Source organism: Gossypium hirsutum, chromosome D05 (genome assembly GCF_007990345.1).
Source record: "Gossypium hirsutum isolate 1008001.06 chromosome D05, Gossypium_hirsutum_v2.1, whole genome shotgun sequence".
In the NCBI taxonomy this organism is placed as follows: domain Eukaryota; kingdom Viridiplantae; phylum Streptophyta; class Magnoliopsida; order Malvales; family Malvaceae; genus Gossypium; species Gossypium hirsutum.
The window spans coordinates 47897869-47920957 of record NC_053441.1 but is presented as its reverse complement, the minus strand read 5'-3'; the positions used below and the strand labels follow the sequence as shown (position 1 = coordinate 47920957).

At 35.8% G+C, this 23089-nt stretch overlaps 1 pseudogene; it reads right to left on the bottom strand.

Annotated features, from left to right (window-relative positions):
* Window positions 1-204: 204 nt before the first annotated feature.
* LOC107902294 (histone acetyltransferase of the MYST family 1-like) overlaps window positions 205-23089 on the bottom strand; it is an 81919-nt pseudogene continuing 59034 nt past the window's right edge.

The window sequence follows — 23089 nt, the reverse complement described above, 5'->3', positions numbered from 1 at the left end:
ACACTACCAAACCAAGGGTAGAGAAAAGTTGGACATGAAATATGATTATAAAACCCATTTAGAAGCAATAAGGTTGCGAGCAACAACTTCCATTCAAACACAGGTGGAAATCAAATCAAATGTCAAACATAAGAAAGAGAGAGAGAGAGAGAGAGAGAGAGAGAGAGAGAGAGAAGAAGTCGTTATATTGTAACTCACGGTGTAATAAAACATATACAAGTTAGCTTGTCCCGACATGTCTCATATGACACCGGTGATGGTGTGATTGCAATAAGTACATCTAGAATGTAAATAGCTCTTGAGTTTATCTAAGTTTGAGTTTCTAATCTCATAATCTAAGACCTTAGCTTTATACATAAAATACAAGAAGCTACGAATTCCTAACTAAACAGCTACTAAGTAGACAAACTCGTTAGTGTAATTCTAACCTGTTCTTTATATGAGTAGCATCATTAACTCTGTTCTTTATATGATGCCCAGATTAATTTGCTAACATCAACCTCAAGACCACCATGGCCAATTGCTTTTAGATGGCAATCCAAGACCTTGGGGTTTGCACAGATAACATGTTGACCTTTCTTGTACTAAATCAGTTCTAGACTCTATAAGGTGGTCAATATATCCTCTGCTTTTACAGCAGTCATGTCACCGAGCTCCTGCAGAAAATTAGATTCATGTAGAAAATTAGTATTTAAGAATTCAGTGACACCACAATGCAATGAATTTTGTACAACATGCATGAATCAATATTCTAGGAGAAATCGCATTAATAGATACAACTATTCAGAGACATCAATATAACAAACAAGAATAAATAGTTTATCAGAAACAGCATCAAACCTATCGAATCAGGCATGCTCCTTAACATCATTTTCAATTTTTTTCTCTTATTTTTATGTGGAAGATAATATACCGACTTTTAGTTTCTATGTTAGTGCCTCATTTTTTGCCATGAATCTAAAGTGAAAGCAAGCAACCCTAATCACAAGCTACTCAAACTTGACTGAATCATACTCTGGTTAAATTTTTTGATGTCAGAATGAACCAAATGAACATTTTATTCTTAACCCCAAAAGTTCCCAATACTATTTAATTGATATCTAATTAAGCAAGTCTTGCCATTCCAAATTAATCTAAAGTGATGGTGTTATGGGCCAATTTTGCCCAGGCAAAAACAAACAAAAAAAATAAAAATCCAATACAGATTAAGACCCAATAACCCAAACTAAAACACTACACAAAAAAACCCTAGTGTGCCACCCCTAGCCACTGCCGCCTCTGTTACATCTGCTTCCGTCAGCCTCCATCTCATGCCATCACCACGCGTCTGACACCTCTATCACCAGCACCACGCAAGCAAGAAGACAACAGAAAAGAAAGACAAACAACAAGTAGACAAACAACAAAAACAAGTCATAAACAAAAAAAACAGTAAAAGGTTGTAAATCGGCTATAAAAGCCGAAGTAGAGTGTTTTGTAAATGGCTTCCTTTTTTTAGGGAGGGAGATTTGAGAAATAAAAAAGAAAAAGATTTTCTTTAAAGGCGATTTTCTTATTTTAGATTTTTATTTTTCTGTCCATTTTCATTTTATTATTTTTTCATTTTTCTTTTTTATAAACTAAATACTAAGAAATATAAAAAAATAAAAAAGGGAACTCACCGGGGTCGATCCATATTCTCATCGTCGGAGGCTCTTTCTTCGGTGACAGAATCGGCTGTAGGGGAGCGTTGAGGGCCCTTTTCTTTCGTTTTTTGGTTGTTTTGAGGCCGGATTCAGACTCAAGAGGTTGAGATCTAAAAGGAAGCATTTTTATACCTCCGCCAGCCACCGTACGCAGCGGCGCTGACACTGGCGATCTGACGGCCGGTACGGTGGCCATTAGTCGGAGCTTGCAGAGAGGGGAAAGTGTTGAGAGTTTTTTTTCTTTTTTTGAAAAGGAAGAAGAGAATGAAAATTTTTTTAAAAAATTCCGTTTATAGGCCCCTTTAAACGACGTCATTTAAGGCTGGCTTCAACAGCTCCAAAACAGTGTCGTTTTGCCCTTACCCGAATTTCAACCCGACTCGCAGCCAAGGTTCGCTTGTTTTTGTGCCATATAGGCTATTTGCGCTGCGGGTACTTTCACATTGTCACCCTCTTTCCATTTGGTCCTTTGGCTTTTCATTTTGTGTTTTAATTTGGCTCCGTAGATTTTGTACCTATTTTGATGTGGTCCCGCGCGAAACGATGCGCTTTAAGGGTCAGGGATTAATTTCCCAATTGGCCCCTGCATCTTTGCGCGTGTTCCAATTGACTCCAATTTTTTATTTCAAATCTAACCCACTGATTTTATTTAAACTCCAATTCAATCCTTAATCAATTTAAATTCAAATTTCATTCTTTTTTAAAAAAACGGTTACTAATTTTATTTTATTTATTTATTTTATTTGATATTCGTTTAATTATTTGCTTTAAATTTCCAATTAAACTTATATGTCTTTCATTTATTTATTATTCATTTGCTTTATGTTTATTGGTTGACGCGTATTATTCGTGCCTTTATTTTCGCTATCTATTTTTTTATTAATTTCAAATGCTTCCAAAATTTAGATCTATTAGTATTATGTGCATTGTCGTTGTTAAGTTCGTAATGTTCTACTTGCCATTGTATTACTATAATTCATGCACATTGATACTAGAACTTTTAAGTATTAAAACATTTGTATTTTACGATGTATGTTAGGCCTTTGTTTCAAATGCATGTTGTATTATTATTAATAGCCATGTACAATTCCTTTTGCATATTAAACGATTTCTCTAAAAACCTAATAAATTAAACATACATTTTTAAGCATTTCATTTTCTTTTTATCCAAATTAAAAAAATCTCGAAATAAGGTAATATTTTGCGTTTGAAAATTTGAGAAGACGTGCCCTAACGTGTTGGGTTTCGATTTCTTGTTTAACCTAAATAGAAAAATATCCTTTTAATTTATGACTTTTGAATAAGAACAATTTCGTGTTTCAATTCGAGAAGGTCGTACCCTAACTTATGGGGTTTTGATTTTCGCGATAAATCTAAATACACGAGTATTTTCAAACATAATTTTTTTTATAAAAATAATCTCAGGAATTAATAAAAGATCGTGTTCTAACTTACGGAGTATGGCCTTTTCTAAAATCGAGAGAATCTTCGACACTAAGACACTAATTAATCAACTAGGTACCAATTTTTGGGCGTTACGAGGGTGCTAATCCTTCCTCGTACGTAACCGACTCCCGAACCTATTTTTCTAAATTTCACAGACCAAAAGCATTGTTTTAATAAATCTAAATCGTTTATTGAAAAATTGTTTTTCGAGGTGACCCGATCACACCTCATTAAAAAAAGATTGATGGCGACTCCTATGTTCGTTTTTGTTTTCAAAATTGAAGTCGACTCTTTTTATCAAAAAAATGTGTCAAGAGCTTGGCGACTCCACTAGGGAATTGAAAAAAGAGTCAAGCCACGTGTTGATTACTTTTGTCTTTTTGTCGAAAACCAAAGATTTGGTTTAAATTTATGATCCTTTCTTTGCATTTCATTCGTCTTTATTTTGGTCTTTATCAAGGTGGTTATAATTGTTGTGTTAGTTTAAGTTTTGATATATTTCTGCACATGGCATTGCATGACCACTCGATCTTACCCTTTTAAGTGGGAGTGAGAAACTAGTCCTTCGTGAGGTTTTTCACCTCCGTGCAGGATAGTGGATCACTTTCGGGATACATTCGTACCTATGTCTTCGTGAGATTTTCATCTCTGTGTAGCCATAGGGAAATCTGTCCCCCTGAACTGAACTTGGTCTGTATAAGCCTACAATGGGTAAGGATCGAGGAATCTGCCGGTTCAGGTGCCCTTTACTTTAGAACCAAACCACATATAATGAGCCCTAGGATCCTACCCTAGGTAGAACCTTACCGAACCCTAGCGGTTTCCTGAATAGCAACTTTAATTATTTCTTATATGCTTTGAATTTTAGTTTCTTGTTATGCTGACTTGCTTTGTTTTTCCTTTGACCATGATTGCATTGCATCTTTATCATAAAAGAGGTGTTGATTCATGTTCAGTATCTAAATAGAGAGCTTGTCATAAGAAAATGAGTTTCTTGATAAAATGGAAGACAATACGGTCGTCCAAACATGGTCCTAGAAAACGTAACGAGGTAAAGATGATAGTTTGATGAATGAGTACACAGCTTCGCATTGTAGCTCGAGGATTCAAGTTGACGAAAGTTATTCAAGAGTCGATAATGTTCCAACTCTTTTAAAGGAGCCAACAAGCGTCACGAAGATGAGTGAACAATGGGTCGCGACTCGGATCAAACAAGAAGGAGATCGAAGAGGCGCCCTTTTAGAAAATTCTCGAGAGCCGATCTTAGCATTTGGACATGAAGAAAAGGATCGATGTATCCGTCTAGAGTATGAGGGAAAAGTCGTATATATATCCGTTTTATGTAAAGAGATTTATTTTCTGGTAAAGTTGTTCTAATAGAATTAAATCAGAATCAACGTCTCTTTTTGCATTCATTCCATTCATCTGCATTACATTTCATGAAATAACCCTAATTAAACGAGATTATTTCAGTTAATCTGGAAACCAACAAGAATCCACCAACCAAATATCACTACCGTACTCGTCAAAAACAAAAGTAATGGATCATAGGTTAGAAAGATCGGAACAATTGCAAAAGGAGATGCAAGATCAGATGCAGGAACGACTAGATAAAATCCAACAAGACATTGCAAAAGGAAAAAGCCCTGTAGATGATTCTGGGGTTGATCATGAGGACCCTGTTTATCCTTCAGGTTTCACCCTGACGAGCACCCAGGCACAACCAGATATGTGCCCGCAAAGAGTACCTGTCACTATTAGACCTCAATACCAGGCTGGTGCCTCAGTACCAATGAACTTTCAAACAGACTCAGGTTCCAATCCGAGGGACAATACAACCAATCATGTAGTTCCTGATCTAGATGAAATAGAAACCGCAAGCGTAGAACTGCCAAAGAAACTCGAAGATCGGTACAAGTGGTTGGAGGAAAAACTCAAAGCAATGGAAATTGCTGACTACCATCACGGGGTTGACGCTAGGAATCTGAGTTTGGTCCTAGATCTAGTACTCCCGCTAAAATTCAAGACTCCAGAATTTGAAAATTATAATAGGACTAGTTGTCCTGAAGCTCACATCACGATGTTCTGCCGAAGAATGACAGGGTATGTTAATAACAATCACCTGCTAATTCACTACTTCCAAGACAATCTGATTAGGTCAGCTGTCAAATGGTACAACCAGTTAAGCCGTGCCAATATCCACTCATGGAAGAACCTGGCACAGGTTTTCATGAAGTAATATGGCCACGTAACAAACATGACACCTAACAAAATTACACTGCAGAACATGGAAAAGAAGCAAATTGAGAGCTTCAGGAATATGCCCAAAGATGGAGAGAGGTAGCAACACAAGTCCAGCCACCTCTTCTGGAAAAAAGAAATAACGATACTTTTTATCAACACTTTAAAGGCCCCATTCATTAACCACATGTTGGGAAGCACTACCATAAACTTCTCAGATATGGTAATGTCTGGTGAGATGATTGAAAACACCATAAGAAGTGGGAAGATAGAAGCGGGAGAAAGTGTCAAAAGATCAACCCCAAACAACAATGAAAATGAAGTGAGCAACTTGAGCTTGTATAGTATAGGGTATTCAAAATCGGTCATAATGGGCCAACTGAGGGCCATAACCGCTGGTTATCAAAGCACTTCAAGGAAAAATCCAACTCAAGGCCAAACATAGAAAGACTCTAGTTCACACTCATCTCGATGACGTATAAAGAATTGTATCAAAATCTGTTTGATGCTCATGTGGTATCCCCATGCTATGTGGAACCCGTGCAACCTCCGTTCCTGAAATGGTATGATGCGAACTCACAATACGAATACCATGCGGGAATAACAGGACACTTAATTGAAAACTGTGCCATATTTAAAAAGTTAGTTGAAAGGTTCATCAAGATGGGCATCGTAAAATTTGACGATCCATCAAGACCTAAAATGGCAGGAAATTCGTTACCCAATCACCCAGACTCAGGGGTAAACGCTATAATTAAGAATGGAGGAAAGAGAACAAAAACCAATGTTGCAGATGTAAAAACCCCATTGAAATGAGTTTTGAAACAAATGATAGACATGGGATTAATCATTCAGAATTCGGAGAGGAGGCCAAAAGGGATGAGGAGTTACTGTGAGTTCCATGCTGAAGAAGGTCATGAAATCTAAGAGTGCGCTAAATTTAAAGCTTTGGTGCAAAGCCTAATGGATAAAAAAGAGTTGGAATTCTTCGAAGAAGTAGAAGACCCGGAAGGAATGTTGGGGAATTTTAACGTTAGCGTCGTGTCCAAAAAGAACTGAGAATTTATCAAGGAATGTTTTGAACAATGGGACTGTGGAAAAGATCCATGTATTGTTTAAAGATAATTCAAAGTAATGTCCAAAACATGCTTATTGCTCTAAGCCTAGGAGCAATAAGAATCCTTTTGTGAAATTGACTTATGTCCAGCATCCTTATTTCAATAAACATGTGTCTTTGTTTCTCACTTCGAGCAATATTCTTCCATTGTTTCCATTTCATTCATAATCATACTGTACAAATAAATATTATTAGATTCTTTTATTCTTTGGATCTGTCTTCGTCCCTACAACAGGTCTCCAGATATCAAAAACATGAGCGACACTGCTATTGACTTAGAATATCCTTCTGAGCAAGATATGTGTCCAGAGGAACCTCAGGACTTTGATGGGGATTGGGATTGTAGCTTATCTCCTGATTTGTTAAGGATGGCAGAACAAGATCCTACCTTAAAAAATCAATAGAAGCCATAGCCTTCCTTAATGAGGGGCATGGATGTCATCGAGCTGATCGCACCGAAAGATTCTAGCGGTCATCAACTTATCTTTATGGTCATTGATTACTTCACTAAGGGGGTGGAAGTTGCTTCATATGCCAATGCCACGAAGTCGAAAATCAGCAAATCCTTGAAAAATCATATGTCAATATGGAATGCCAAAAAAGGATCATATTAGACCATGCATTGAATTTGAACAACGACACGACATCAGAAGTTTGCAGTATGTTCAAGATTAACACCATATCGCCCCAAAGTAAATAGTGCAATAGAGGCAAAAAAAACTGTACAGGGGCAACATCTTTCTCTTTGGCTTACTACAATTTTACCCATTGAAGTCAAGATTCTTTCTCTTTGAGCTTTTTGTGGATCTAACCCCGATTGAAGAGGATTGTTCAAAGTTATCCGTCATGGTCAAATGTACCAAAAGTAAATGATGCGAGCTCACCAAAAGTTCACCCCAAAGATTTCCATGAGAGAGACCTAGTAACGAAGAAGGTTCTTCCCATACAAAAAGAACTTTATAAGAAAGTGAAATGTCAAACTGGGAAGGATTTTATGAAGAAGGCCTTATTTGGAAAAGCGTTGATTTTGATCAGAAGGGATAACAAGAACAAGCTTAATCCCACAAGTTCAGATTCAATTAAAGAATATTTCAAAAAAAAAAGAAAGAAGAAGAAGAAAAGATAAAGAAAAAAGAAAAAGAAGAAAAAAAGAAATGAAAGGAGAGGCCAAGGTGAAAACCTGTAAAAAAGCGCATTGAGACCAAAGGGGTTTTGAATTGAAAACCCAAAAAAAGGGCAATTCAAATTTTGATCAAAGGTGGGGCATGTGGTAGTCTTACTATGCCTGAATTAGCAAGAAAGAGTGATGTTACATCTTGGGGCATCGACAAAGCATTCTGAATCCTCAAAATACACATCAAGTTCAAAAGGGTCCTCAAGAAGCTCATGCAGAGAAGCTCATGCTGCGATATCTGGGGCATCTGTTTTTATCTTATTCATTTTGAAAATTGGCAAAATATGCTACCTTGATTAATTTATTCATTTCGAGCTTTGCTCTCAATAAAATTTCATCTTATCCATTGTGATAATCTTTTTCATCTTATTTTAGCAAAATTTGTTATCTTAATTAAATTATTTCGAGCTTTGTTCTCAATAATATTTCATCTTGTCCATTGTGTAAATCTTTTTCAAGCATTTTTCATTGATATAACGATTAATAGACTGAATATTCAAGCAAAAGGAGTTTTACATATTACTGAATAATACAGGAACCTGAAACAGGACTATTGTTTAGAACACACCAAGTTTAAAGGTCGAAATGTCTAGGGAGGAAAAGTCTAGATTAAGACCATCCTTTCGGATTTTGTTGTCCAAACATGGATTGAACAAAACGACAAAATGTCGTGTTGGTGACAAAGTTTCAATGAACAAACAAGAAATGATCATCGAGTGATAAGAAGATGTTTCTCAGAAGAGAAAGTACTACGATTGTGCATAAACATTTGGTACAACACCCTAAGAATGGTGTAGGAGACCAAAGAGATTCAGATCCTGTATCCCTGAATTGTAGTGGGAGAGGATTGAGAAAGAGCCAGACCTTATACTCCTAAATTACAGTGGGAAGAAGATGGTTCAAATTTTATGTCCCAAAATTACAGTGAACTAAACCTTGAAGATTACAGTGGATTGAACTTTGAAGATTACAGTGGGGGCGATCCGATTAAGTAAGAGATAAGTGTTACCAGCCAAACAAGATAGCGTTCTAGCGTGTTGGTAATAGAGCCTTAATGAATAATGAGCAATCACAACTCAATCATTAAAGGATCATTTTCATGACATTTTTGCATTCATGCATGCACATTTAGTTAGGAGATTTTGATTCATTCCGATCATAACATCCTAATCACTAGGCATACATAGGTCCATGAAATGGATTTTATAGGTCATGTTCCCTAGAGGACGGATCAGTAAAGCTACAATCCTATCTCCCTGAAGTTGCAGTGGAGCGGATTAAAACACAGATCTTATGATACGAGTCACAAAAGCCCAACCCAAGCTCAAGAACGTGATGCGCTCAAATTACCATAAGGCCCAATAACGAGGTCAAAGGCCAGACAAATGCATTCCAAACTAAATGGGACCATTCAGGAATTTGTTAGCTAGGCCTTAGATGCGTACACGAAAGAAAGAGAAAATCAAGATTCACTTTCTTCTTTTCAAGAAAATCAAGAAACCGAATCTTGGCCCAATTTTGCTGTTTGGAGCGATTTCAAGAATCAAGAAAATTAAGATTTCAAATCTTGGAAATCTTGGTCCAAGAAACCGAATCTTGCAGCCAAAGCGCATCGGATCTCTGTTACGAGCATCAACGAACCAATTTCAGTAGGAGATGGACTACAAGCCCAAGTTCTTGAAGGCAATGCCCAATAAGATGATTCCAAGCCCAACCAAGAAGTCAAACCATACTTAGTTAAAAACCAAGCCAAATTGTTAAGGTGGCCCAATTTGTAAAAGATTTTAATTGTTTAAATATCTAGTTTAATTTTTAGAATTTAGGATTATTAAATGTCAAAATTTGGCCCAAGCATCCCATTAAAATGCCTTGGCCGAATTTCCCTCTTAATTTATTAAGTTTTCCTAATGAGATTAGGAAATAGGTAGAAGGCCTATTAATAGGCATGACCGGGCACCCTATTGATTACATTACAATTACATTGAAAATTTCAGATTTGTTTTGAGTGAAAATTCTCTTTGAGTTCTTCAAGAATTTTCTCTTGAGTTTTCTTTAGAAGTAGTTTTAACAATCTTTTTGATTGTGGGAGCCATCTTCAGCCTTCTTCTTGCCATTGATCTTCATTGGAGGGGAGATTAGAGCCGTTTGAAGGTAGTTGTGAAATCTTTCGGGATTTCAAGGCTTCTTAGGACATTTCTTTATTTTCTTGCTGTTCGTTCTTCTTTATTAATTTCTGCTTGTGCCGATTTGTTGATTAATTTGGGATTAATTGTTCTTGTTGCGTTTCAGCCATTCCCAAAGTTCAAAATCTATCTTGCAACAATCTTTGGCATCAAGAAAATGTTCTCCAATCTTCAATTTCAATTGATCTTGCTGACCCAATTTCCTATTTTCTGATTCAATCGATTTGCTGGATTTTTAAAATTAACTTGTTGTTTTGTGTTATTTTTTTCAGATTCGGCAGATTGGAGCCTAAATTGAACGCAGTCCCGTGTTCTTGGCTTCCAAGATTATTCATACCTAAGGGCGTTTGATCCTTGCTGTTCATTTATTGATTTGGGAATTTTCGTTTTCAGATCTAATCGAATCTAATATTAATTCTCTGTTTCGTTTCAGATCCATTCGTTTAGAGTTTTCGTAAGAGTTTTCCGTGACTTGACAACTCGATCTTGGTCCGCTCGCAACCCTCTATCATTTGGTATCAGATTTTGGGCATTTTGGGTCTTCTTGGTTGAGTTCTAAACTGATCTCTATTTTTTAAAACTACAAACAGCAGTTTTACCTAGAAATTTTTTTGGAAAAAAATTCATTCGAGTGGGTAAATTCTTTCTGATTGATCTAAAATTTTACATGCATATTTTTGGCCTTGATATTGATTATAATAAAATATTTTCCACAAAAAAATCAGTCGAAAAAGTCAAAAAAATTGAAAAAGATGAAATCCAATAAAAATTAAAAAAAATATTTAGCGGGTTGAGTTTGGTGGCCAAACTTTCCAGATCAAAAATTAAATATTTAAGGACATTCTAGATTTAATTTCATGATTTTTGGAGGTCAGGAACACCTCGAACGAAGTTGTCAAGTTACTCCACAATTTTTCGGGTTTTTGGATTTCAGCAATTTTTATTGATTCTTAGCTGTAGGTTTTCATTTGTTTTGCCTTTATTCTCCCTTTACACTATCTAACACCTTCTTTTTTCTTGTGTTAGTAGGATTTTAAGGTGTGCACAATTCTTCTTCGGTGCAACACAAATCAATTGGTGTCTTGTCTGTTTTTGGCATCCTAGTGCAAATTAGGATTCTTTGGTAGTTTCGGTTCAGACACTTTCTAATTTGTTGATATAGACTCTACTAAAGAACTCACAAGACTGAATTCTACCTCATTGAGAGTTTGATTTTTCTTTTTGAGTGATTAACAGTGAGATTTGCTAATTTTCCTTTTTGAGTGTTGAGTGTTTGTTTTGCAGGTTGTTGAAAATGTATAGGATTGGTCAAGGTGATAATGATCATAATGATGTCTACGACACATTTACAAAATTCCAATAACAGTTAGACGAACAGGCTGCCTTACTCAGAACTTTGAGTGCTACTTTAAATGAGGTACGATTGAATCAAGAGCCTCAATATCAAGATCCAATTAAAGAAGATGTGGATAACCAACCTCCTGCTCATAGGCGCGCTCCTCGACGTGTCCCTACAACTGATTATGATTTTCATGATCGTGGGCAACCCTCTTTGGCAAAACCGAAGTTCACAATTCCCCAATTTCGTGGTAAGAATGATCCAGAAGCTTATTGTGAATGAGAATCTAAGATTGAACTTATGTTTTGATATTATAAATGTCCGGATGATGAAAAGGTAGCGTTAGCAACGCTAGAATTTTCAGATTATGCATTAAGTTGGTGGACTCAACTTAGGGTGAATCGTCATCGGAATTATGAAGGTGAGATTTTGACATGGGATGAGTTGAAACACATTATGCGTAAAAGATTTATTCCACCTCACTACTATAGAGAGATTAAAACAAAGCTTAGAAGACTTGTTCAAGGTAGTAGGATAGTGGATGAATACTTTAAGGAGATGGAGATGCTCATTCAAAGAGATAATGTGGAGGAGGATGAGAAAACAACTATGGTGTGATTTATTGATGGTTTGAATAGGCCAATAGCTAATACATCGCAGCTACAAACTTATATTGATTTAGAAGAAGCAGTTCATAAAGCCATTGAGATCGAGCAACAATTAAAGGAACAAAGGTTTGGTTCCTTCTCTACTTCACAATATTACAGAGGTAACACTTCCAATTCTGATTTTAAAAGTTCAAAATCACCTTTTGTTACTAATAAGTCTTCTTTGAGTAATGGAAGTAAGAAATCAGATTGGAAAAATGGGGCTACTGTTAAAGCGCAAACACCTTCTAAGCAGCCCAATTTAGGTGATTCGAATGTGAAGAGGACTCGTGAGATTGAATGTTTTAAGTGCAAAGGGCGTGGTCATTATAGTAGGGAATGCCCTAACACGAGATTACTTCTTCTAAAAGATAATGGTGAGAACACTTCCAACTCTTATAAAACAGATCCAGATATGCCAGAACTTGTGGATGACAGTGATAATGGCGAAGAGTTGGTTGAACCACCAAAAGAATGGGACTTTGCTGATTTTCAATGCCTTGTAGTTCGCCGAACCCTTAACATCCAGATGAAAGATGATGTTGATAAACAAAGGACCAATATTTTCCATTCTCAGTGTTTTATTAAAAGTAACTTATGTTCACTCATTATTGATAGTGGGAGTTGCTCGAATGTGGTGAGCAGCTATTTGGTGGATTCTTTAAAGTTGCATTGTACCAAATACCCTAAGCCATATCACCTTCAGTGGCTTAACGAATGCTCCGAAGTGAAAGTTACAACACAGTCATTGGTCACTTTTAAGCTCGAGAATTATGAGGATGAGATATGGTGTGATGTGGTCCCAATGCATGCGTCACACTAGCTCCTTGGACGGCCTTGGCAATTTGATCGTGATGTTACACACCAAGGTAAGCTTAATTGATACTCTATTGTGTTTAAAGGCCGAAAATTCACTTTTGCTCCTTTAAATCCCACTGATGTATATAAAGATCAATTGAAGATGATGAAATTTTGTGAGGGTGTAAGGGAGAAAAGACAAGTACAAAAGACAGAGAAAAGAGGCTAGTAGTGAAAAAAGTCAAAATCTAAAAAGCCTAAAGGTGAGTGAATCCACAAGTGGTAAAATGAGAGAAAAAAAAATTTTGGCAACAAAAAAAGATGTGCGAAGAGCCATACTCAATAAACAGCCTTGTATCCTTGTAAGGTTTAGGCAAATTTATTTATCTTTATCTGACATTAACAAAAATTTTCCTAGTGTGTTTCAGTGTCTTTTGCAGGATTATGAGGATGTTTTTAGTGAGGCCCCTAAAGGTTTACCACCTTTACGTGGGATAGAGCATCAAATTGACTTAGTACCCTGAGCTTCAATACCAAATCGACCAGCCTATAGATGCAATCTCGAGGAGACAAAGGAATTGCAAAGGCAAGTTGAGGAATTACTAGATAAAGGGTACTTTCGTGAGAGCCTAAGCCCTTGTGTCGTTCCTGTCTTATTGGTACCAAAGAAAGCTGGTACGTATCGAATGTGTGTTGATTGCCGCCCAATCAACAAAATAACGGTAAAGTATCGACATCTAATTCCTAGACTTGATGATATGGTTGATGAATTACATGGCTCAATCATATTTACTAAAATTGATTTAAAAAGCGGTTATCATCAAATTCGAATGAGGGAAGGGGATGAATGGAAAACAACCTTTAAAACAAAATTTGGATTGTATGAATGGTTAGTTATGCCTTTCGGCCTTACTAATGCACGTAGTACATTTATGAGATTAATGAATCACGTTTTAAGGCTCCACTTGGGTAAATTTGTAGTAGTTTACTTTGATTATATTTTAATTTACTCCAAGACATTAGATGATCATATTTTCCATGTTAGAACCATTTTAAATATTCTGCGAGCTGAAAAATTGTTTGCCAACCTTGATAAATGCATATTCTTTTGTGATAAGCTAATATTCTTAGGTTTCATAGTTAGTGCTCAAGGTATTCATGTCGATGAGGACAAAGTCAAGGCAATCAATGAGTGTCCGACTCCTAAATCAGTAACTGAGGTGAGATCTTTCCATGGATTAGCTAGTTTTTATAGATGATTTGTGAAAGATTTCTCTACTATTGCTGCCCCATTAATAGAGGTTATAAAGACACCCGTGGGTTTCAAATGGGGTGAAACCCAAGAAAAGGCTTTTCACACCCTAAAAGCTAAGTTATGTTCTGCTCCTCTTCTTAAATTACCTAATTTTACTAATACTTTTGAACTTGAGTGTGATGCTTCAGGAATTGGAATTGGCGCCGTTTTAATGCAAGATAAGCAACCAATTGTTTATTTTAGTGAAAAATTGAATGGTGCACAATTAAACTACTCAACTTATGACAAAGAACTGTTGGCATTGGTTCGTGCATTTCAAGTATGGCAACATTATTTGCTGCATAATGAGTTTGTCATACATGCAGATCATGAATCTCTTAAATGGTTAAAGGGACAAGGTAAGTTGAGTAAACGGCATACCCGATGGGTAGAATTCATTGAAACATTCTCTTATGTGATTAAATATAAAACAGGTAAAGATAGTGTAGTTGCAGATGCTTTGTCTAGACGATATGCTTTAATAACTACATTGAATGTTAAAGTCTTAGGGTTTGAACATATTAAGGAGTTATATGATGATGATGCTGATTTTGGCCATATCTATAAGAATTGTGGACATACTACTTTTGAAAATTTTTATCTTGTAGATGGCTTTCTTTTTCGTATAAACAGGTTATGCATATCAAAGTGTTCCATGAGAGACTTATTGAGTCATGAGGCCCATAGTGGGGGTTTAATGGGACATTTTGGAGTGGCCAAAACACTAGACATCTTGCAAGAACACTTCCATTGGCCACATATGAAGAAGGATGTCGAAAAGGTATGTTCCAAGTGCATTACATGTAAACAATCAAAATCTAAGGTAATATCTCATGGCCTTTACACTCCTTTACCAATTCCTACTTTACCTTGGGTAGATTTATCCATGGATTTTATTCTCGGTTTTCCTCGAACTAAGAAAGGAAGAGATAGTATATTTGTTGTTGTTGACAGGTTTTCAAAGATGGCACATTTTTTTCCTTGTCACAAAATAGATGATGCTACACATGTGGCAGACTTATTTTTTAAAGAGATGGTAAGACTTCATGGCATCCCTAAAACAATTGCTTTGACAGAAATGTCAAATTTCTTAGCCACTTTTGGAAGGCATTGTGGGGTAAGCTTGGTACGAAATTACTTTATTCCACTACATGTCACCCCCAAACTGATGGCCAAACTGAAGTAGTTAATCGTATCTTAGGAACCTTATTACGATCTGTTGTAGGAAAGAACATTAGAAATTAGGAAGAATGCTTACCATTTGTTGAATTTGCATATAATAGATCTATTCATTCTACAACTGGTTATTCTCCATTTGAACTTGTTTATGGTTTTAACCCACTAATAGTACTTGATCTTGTGCCATTACCACTTGAACACATTGTTAATTTAGATGGCGAACAGAAAGCTGAGTTGGTGAAATCCTTACATGAGAAGGCTAGGCAATGGATAGCCAAAACAAATGATGCCAACACCAACAAAGCAAACAAGGGGCGCAAACGGGTTATCCTAGAACCCGGAGATTGGGTTAGGGTCCATATGAGGAAAGAACAATTTCCTACAAAAAGAAAGACCAAGCTGGACCCAAGGGGCGATAGGCCTTTCCAAGTACTCGAGCGGATCAACGACAATGCCTATAAAATTGATCTACCTGGTGAGTACAATGTAAGTTCTACATTTAATGTGGCTGACTTGTCCCCATTTGATTTTTCAGATTCGAGGACGAATCTTTTTGAGGAAGGGGGGAATGATACGAGTCACAAAGGCCCAACCCAAGCACAAGAACTTGATGGGCTCAAATTACCACAATGCCCAATAACGAGGTCAAAGGCCAGACAAATGCGTTCCAAAGTAAATGGGACCATTCAGGAATTTGTTAGCAAGGCCTTAGATGCGTACACGAAAGAAAGAAAAAATCAAGATTCACTTTCTTGTTTTCAAGAAAATCAAGAAACCGAATCTTGGCCAAATTTTACTGTTTTGAGTGATTTCAAGAATCAAGAAAATCAAGATTTCAAATCTTGGAAATCTTGGTCCAAGAAATCGAATCTTGCAGCCAAAGCGCATTGGATCTCCGTTACGAGCATCAACGAACCAATTTCAGTAGGAGATGGACTACAAGCCCAACTTCTTGAAGGCAAGGCCCAATAAAATGATTCCAAGCCCAACCAAGAAGTCAAATCATACTTAGTTGAAAATCAGGCCAAATTGTTAAGGTGGCCCAATTCGTAAAAGATTTTAATTGTTTAAATATCTAGTTTAATTTTTAGACTTTAGGATTATTATATGTCAAAATTTGGCCCAAGCAGCCCATTAAAATGCCTTGGTCGAATTTCCCTCTTAATTTATTAATTAGGTTTTTTTTAAGTTTTCCTAATGAGATTAGGAAATAGATAGAAGGCCTATTAATAGGCATGGTCGGCCACCTTATTGATTACATTACAATTACATTGAAAATTTCAGATTTGTTTTGAGTGAAAATTCTCTTTGAGTTCTTCAAGAATTTTCTCTTAAGTTTTCTTTAGAAGTAGTTTTAACAATCTTTTTTATTGTAGGAGCCATCTTTAGCCTTCTTCTTGCCATTGATCTTCATTGGAGGGGAGATTAGAGCCGTTTGAAGGGAGTTGTGAAATCTTTCGGGATTTCAAGGCTTCTTAGGACTTTATTTTAATTTATTGCTGTTCAATTTCCTTTTAATTTTCTGTTTTGTGCCGATTTCTCATCCTAATTTATTAAATCTTCTTGTTGTGTTTTCCAGCCCTCTTCATTAAAAAAACCAATCGGCACCCATTCTTGGCAGCAAAGATCGATCAAACTCTATCTTTTCAATTGTTCTTACGGATTATTCTTTCTCATTCTAGTTAAATTCGGTTGCTGGAATTTGGGGAAATGATCTTACTATTTCAATTTGGGCAAATCACAATCTTCTTGAGCATCAAGGATTGTTTTTGATTAATCAACCTTTCTTTTCTCTTGCCGCTCCAAACCCTAGTTTTCTATTAAATCTGGTTGTTTTCTTTTGATTAGATTTCTAATTCGTTTTCTTTTTTGGTGCTGATAGGTTCAGATGTTTGGGGAATTCTCTTTAAACCCAAATCGGGTTTTTGGCTTCCAAGAATTGACATTTCTTGGGGTCTTTTAATGCTTGCTGCCCATTAATTGAATTGGGGATTTTTTATTTCAAATCTGATTAGATCTAGTCTTAACTCTCTATTTCGTTTTTAGATCTGATCGTCTAGAGCTTCGTAGGAGTTTTCTCGTGACTTGGCAACTCGACCTTGGTCCGCGCGTAACCCTCTATCATCTTATTTCTCTAAAGTTGCAGTAGAGCAGATCGCATCCAACCCTATATCTCTGAAGATGTAGTAGAGTAGACTAAAACCACAAATCTCGTCCCCCTGAAGTTGCGGCAGAGTAGATTGAAGCTACAAGTCGTATCTCTTTCTGAAGTTGCAGTGGAGTGGATCGAAACAACAATACATGATGAATTGGAATGAGGCTACTTGAATAGGAGAAACAACCAAAGAAGTCAAGACACGACAAGACCAGGCAAAATTGTCCCTTCAAAAGTGTTTGCTCTATTCCCGTTACACGATAATGAACAAAGAGGGGCAGGTGTTATAGGCCAATTTTTCCCAGGCAAAAACAAACGAAAAAATAAAAACCCAATACAGATTAAGACTTAATAACCCAAACTAAACCTGGCCCAATTAGCCCAACACCTAAACACTACACAAAAAAACCCTAGTGTGCCACCCCTAGCAACTGTCGCCTCTGTTACCTCTGCTTCAGTCAACCTCCATCGCACGCCATCACCACGCGTCTGACACTTTTATCACCTGCAACACGCAAGCAAGAAGGCAATAGAAAAGAAAGACAAACAACAAGTAGACAAACAACAAAAACAAGTCATAAACAACAACAAAAAAACTAAAAGGTTGTAAATCGACTATAAAAGCCGAAGTCGAGTGTTTTGTAAATGGCTTCCTTTTTTTGGGGAGGGAGATTTGAGAAATAAAAAAGAAAAAGATTTTCTTTAAAGATGATTTTCTTATATTAGATTTGTATTTTTCTGTCCATTTTCATTTTATTATTTTTTCTTTTTTTCTTTTTTCATAAACTAAATAGTAAGAAATATAAAAAGAAAAAAGAAAAAAGGGAACTCACCGGGGTCGATCCATATTCTCATCGTCGGAGGCCCTTTCTCCAGTAACAGAATCGGTTGTAGGGGAGCGTTAAGGGCCCTCTTCTTTATTTTTTTTGGTTGTTTTGAGGCCGGATTCGGACTCAGGAGGTCGAGATCTAAAAGGAAGCATTTCTTTACCTCCGCCGCCAACGTGCGCGGTGGTGCTGATGCCGGTGATCTGACGGCCAGTACGGTGGACATCGGTCAGCGCTTGGAGAGAGGGGAGAGTGTTGAGAGGTTTTTAGTTTTCTTTTTTTTTGAAAGGGAAGAAGAGAATGAATTTTTTTAAAAAAAATTGCCTTTTATAAGCCCCTTTAAACAACGTCATTTAAAGCTGGCTTCAATAGCTCCAAAACGGCGACGTTTTTCTCTTACCCAAATTTCAACCCGACCCGTAGCCAAGGTCCATGTGTTTTTACACCATATGGGATATTTACGCTGCGGGTACTTCCACATTGTCACCCTCTTTCAATTTGGTCCTTTGGCTTTTCGTTTTTTGTTTTAATTTGGCCCCGTAGATCTTGTACCTGTTTTGATTTGGTCCCGCGTGAAACGACGTGCTTTAAGGGTCAGGGATTAATTTCCCAATTGGCCCCTGCATATTTGCGCGTGTTCCAATCGACTCCAATTTTTTTATTTCAAATCTAACCCACTGATTTTATTTAAACTCCAATTCGGTCCTTAATCAATATAATTTCAAATTTCATTCTTTTTAAAAAAACGGTTACTAATTTTATTTTATTTATTTATTTTATTTGATATTTATTTAATTATTTGTTTTAAATTTCCAATTAAGCTTATATGTCTTTCACTTATTTATTATTCATTTGCTTTATGTTTATTGGTTGATGCGTATTATTCGTGCCTTTATTTTCATTATCTATTTTTTTATTAATTTCAAATGCTTCCAAAATTTAGATCTATTAGTATTATGTGCATTGTCGTTGTTAAGTTTGTAATGTTATACTTGTCATTGTATTACTATTATTCATGCACATTGATACTAGAACTTTTAAGTATTAAAACATTTGTATTTTACGATGTATGTTAGGCCTTTGTTTCAAATGCATGTTGTATTATTATTAATAGCCATGTACAATTCCTTTTGCGTAGTAAACGATTTCTCTAAAAACCTAATAAATTAAACTTACATTATAATGGCCCAAATTTAAGATTATTGGAACAGTGGTTTCGGGACCACAAATCCGATGAGGAAATTTTATTTTTCTTATATTTTTATGGTCTATGATTTCACAAAATGATTTCGTGAAAATTTCGTTTGAAAATTTTGACGTTTGGGCACTCAATTTAGTCAAAAGGACTAAATTATAAAAAGTGCAAAAGTTGAGTTCTACATGTTAGAGGTGTCCAATTGTTATGAAACTTTAAATTCAAGGTCCTTATATGGTAATTAGACCATTGGTAACTTGGTAGACAAAAATGGACATGAAATAAGTGAAATAGAAATTTTTTAAGTTAGGGGCAATTTGGTAATCTAGTAATAAAAAGAATTAAAAGGGAAAAAGATGGCAAAAATCATCATCTTCTTCATTAGGACGAAATCAGCAAGGGGGGAGCCATAGTTAGGGTTTTCAAGCTTCCAAGCTCCATAGTAAGTGATCCCAAGCCCCGTTTTTAATGTTCTTTACGTTTTTGAGATCCCGATAGCTTAATTTAGCTTATTCTAACAATAATTTAACCTAGGGTTTATATTTGGAAAAATACCCATAGGTGAAAAGTGTTTATTTTGATGTTTTATGATAGAATATGAAGCTATAAATTATGTTAAACAACTTTTGCTAAGCGATTTTAAGTGAAAATGAGTAAAACGACATAATCGGTAAAAATACTTAATGTTCTTAAGTACATGTTAGAGTGGGAATTTGATATTTCCATAGAAGGGAAAAATGTTCAGCATGTCACAAAACATAAGAATAAGGGATGAAGTTTAATTTTCGAGCCTTGGGGAAAAATGTAATTATGCAAAACTTTAGGGGCAAAATCGTAATTTTGAAAAAGTTAGATTCGAGGGCTGTTTTGATAAATGTGAGTATTAAATGAGTTAAATTTGCTATTTTAGATCAAGAAGAACGAAACTCGAGGTTAGACAAAGGAAAGAATAAAGTTGAAGACTAAGTTGGTGAATTGGGCTATATTGGTACCGAGGTAAGTTTACGGTAAATAAATACAATATTTTAATAATTATTGTTAATGTTGTTATTTTCCAGCAATTATATATTTATTTCATGAATTTATTTGATGATGACCCAAGCATGAAATGATAGAGAATTAAAATTTAAAAGTCTCGTTGATACATAAGGATGATACTGGATACGAATGTCATGACATTTGGGTAAAGAGGTCCCATGTAAGACCATGTCTGGGACATGGCATTGGCACCAAGATGAGAGGTCCCATGTAAGACCATGTCTGGGACATGGCATTGGCACCGAGATGATAGGTCCCCTGTAAGACCATGTCTGGGACATGGCATGGGCACCGAGATGAGAGGTCCCATATAAGACCATGTCTGGGACATGGCATTGGCACCGAGATGAGAGGTCCCCCGTAAGACCATGTCTGGGACATGGAATGGGCACCGACATGAGTACATCCCATGTAAGACCATGTCTGGGACATGGCTTTGGCATTTTATGATCAGAAGATACCCGAGTATCCTTATTATTCCAATGTGGTTCAACGAGCTAGTAAATGAATCAGGTACATGAAAGTTCAATTAAAGATAAGAAATGGCAAGCTCAGGTGAGTTATAGGAGTTAAGAATTTATTATATTAACATTTGATATTCAACGATGCAGCAAGAGAAGAGTAAGTTATGAACACAAGTATATTAAGTAATCAAGCAAGAGAACTAGTATGAGATTAACTAAAGAGTAAAATAGAGATATAGACACTTGAGTTTAATTATTTGTGTTAAATATTGTTATTTATTTGCTAGTAAACTTACTAAGCTTTATGCTTAAGTCTTTTATTTCTCTTTCTCTTTTAGTATTGCCAAGATACTTCAAGGATCCTAAAGAAGTTGGAGATCGTCCACACTATCAACCACAACTGCTCGGTATTTTATGATGAAACACGTTTGAGTTATGGCATGTATAGGGATTTAGTTATTTTGTATGTTTGTAATTATGATTTTGCTATAGAATGGTGCGTAAGTACTTGATGATGAATGGTTGTTTAAATGGCCAAGGATGAAGATGCTTGTTGTTATAAAGGTCTAGGCGATAAATTATGTATGGAAGTCATGAAAGGGTAAAATTTTGCAAAGAAACAGAATTCAGGCAGCAACAGTAACGTGAATTTGAAAAATCACCTAGGATGGTATAAAATGAATTAGAGGGTGAATGATATATGGAATTAAATCTTGTTGAGTCTATTTTCATATAAAAATAACGTTTTAACAAAATGAATTTTATATTTTGAGATATGTGTATTTTAATGAGAAAGGGTCAGATCTGTTTTTCGACTCCCCTGTTCTGAGTTTAGAAAATCATTAAAAATTGTAAAAAAATGTTTAAGAGTTCTAGTTTATATTTCTAGATTCCTTATTGAGTCTATTTTCTGTAGAAACAAGTAATAACTTTATATGAAAATCCTACAGTGAGAAAAATTATTTTTAGTGGCAAGAGGTCAGAACAGTCAGGTGGTGAAACAGGGGAGACTTTAACTAATAAACTGTACTAATTTGCTGAACCAAAAATTCTGAAAATTTTATGGTAGGAAGATATATGAGTCTAGTTTTAGGGAAAATTTATGGAATTAAATTTTGAGTCCCGTAGCTCGAGTTATACTTAATTTTGTAACTGCTGCGCGATTGGACAGATTTGCTGTAAATACTGAAATAAATTTTCAAACTAAGTTTTTATGCTCCGAATTAGTAAGATAAGCTAAGTAATGCCTCGTGCTCAATTCCGGCAACGGTATCGGGTAAGGGGTGTTACATACATTTTTAAGCATTTCATTTACTTTTTATCCAAATTAAAAAATCTCGAAATAAGGTAATATTTTGCGTTTGGAAATTTGAGAAAACGTTCCCTAACGTGTTGGGTTTCGATTTCTTGTTTAACCTAAATAGAAAATATCCTTTTAATTTATGACTTTTGAATAAGAAAAATTTAGTGTTTAGATTCGAGAAGGTCGTACCCTAACTTATGGGGTTTTGATTTTCGCGATAAATCTAAATACACGAGTCTTTTCAAACATAATTTTATTATATTCTCGGGAATTAATAAAAGATCGTGTTCTAACTTACGGAGTATGGCGTTTTCTAAAATCAAGAGAATTGAATGTCTTTCAAATAAGTAAATTTTCCGGCATGTATTCTCATATCGGGAATTCGATACGTTGTGTCCTAACGCATTGGATGTGACATGTTTTCTCGATATGAGGATTTTTTTCTAAAAAATAATAAAGGCAATATTATGCATTTGGAAATTCGAGAAAGTGTGCCCTAACGTGCTGGGTTTCGATTTCTCGTTTGACCTAATAGCCAAATAACCTCTTAAAACTTCAAAGTATGGGTTTTTCAAACCATAAGGTGATATTGGTTTCGATGGTTTAAAGTATCGTCTCCTAACATGCTGGATGTGATATTCCTTCGGAACAAGAGAATCTTAAATTTCAATCCATGTTATTCGAGCATTTTGTTAAGGATTGTTGTTGACACCATTTTTTTGATAAAACGGGGTCGACTTAGATTTTAAAAATGAAAACGAACACGGGAGTCGCCACCAATCCTTTTTGATGAGCTGCGACCGGGTCACCTCGAAAAATGATTGTTTTTAATAAACGATTGGATTTATTTAAAACAACAAGTTTGGTCCGCGAAATTCAGAAAAATAAGTTTGGGAGTCGATTACGTACAAGGAAAGATTAGCACCCTCATAATGCCCAAAAATTAGTACCTAGTTTATTAATTAGTGTCTTAGTGTCGGAGAATTGGAAACTTTGAAGATCCT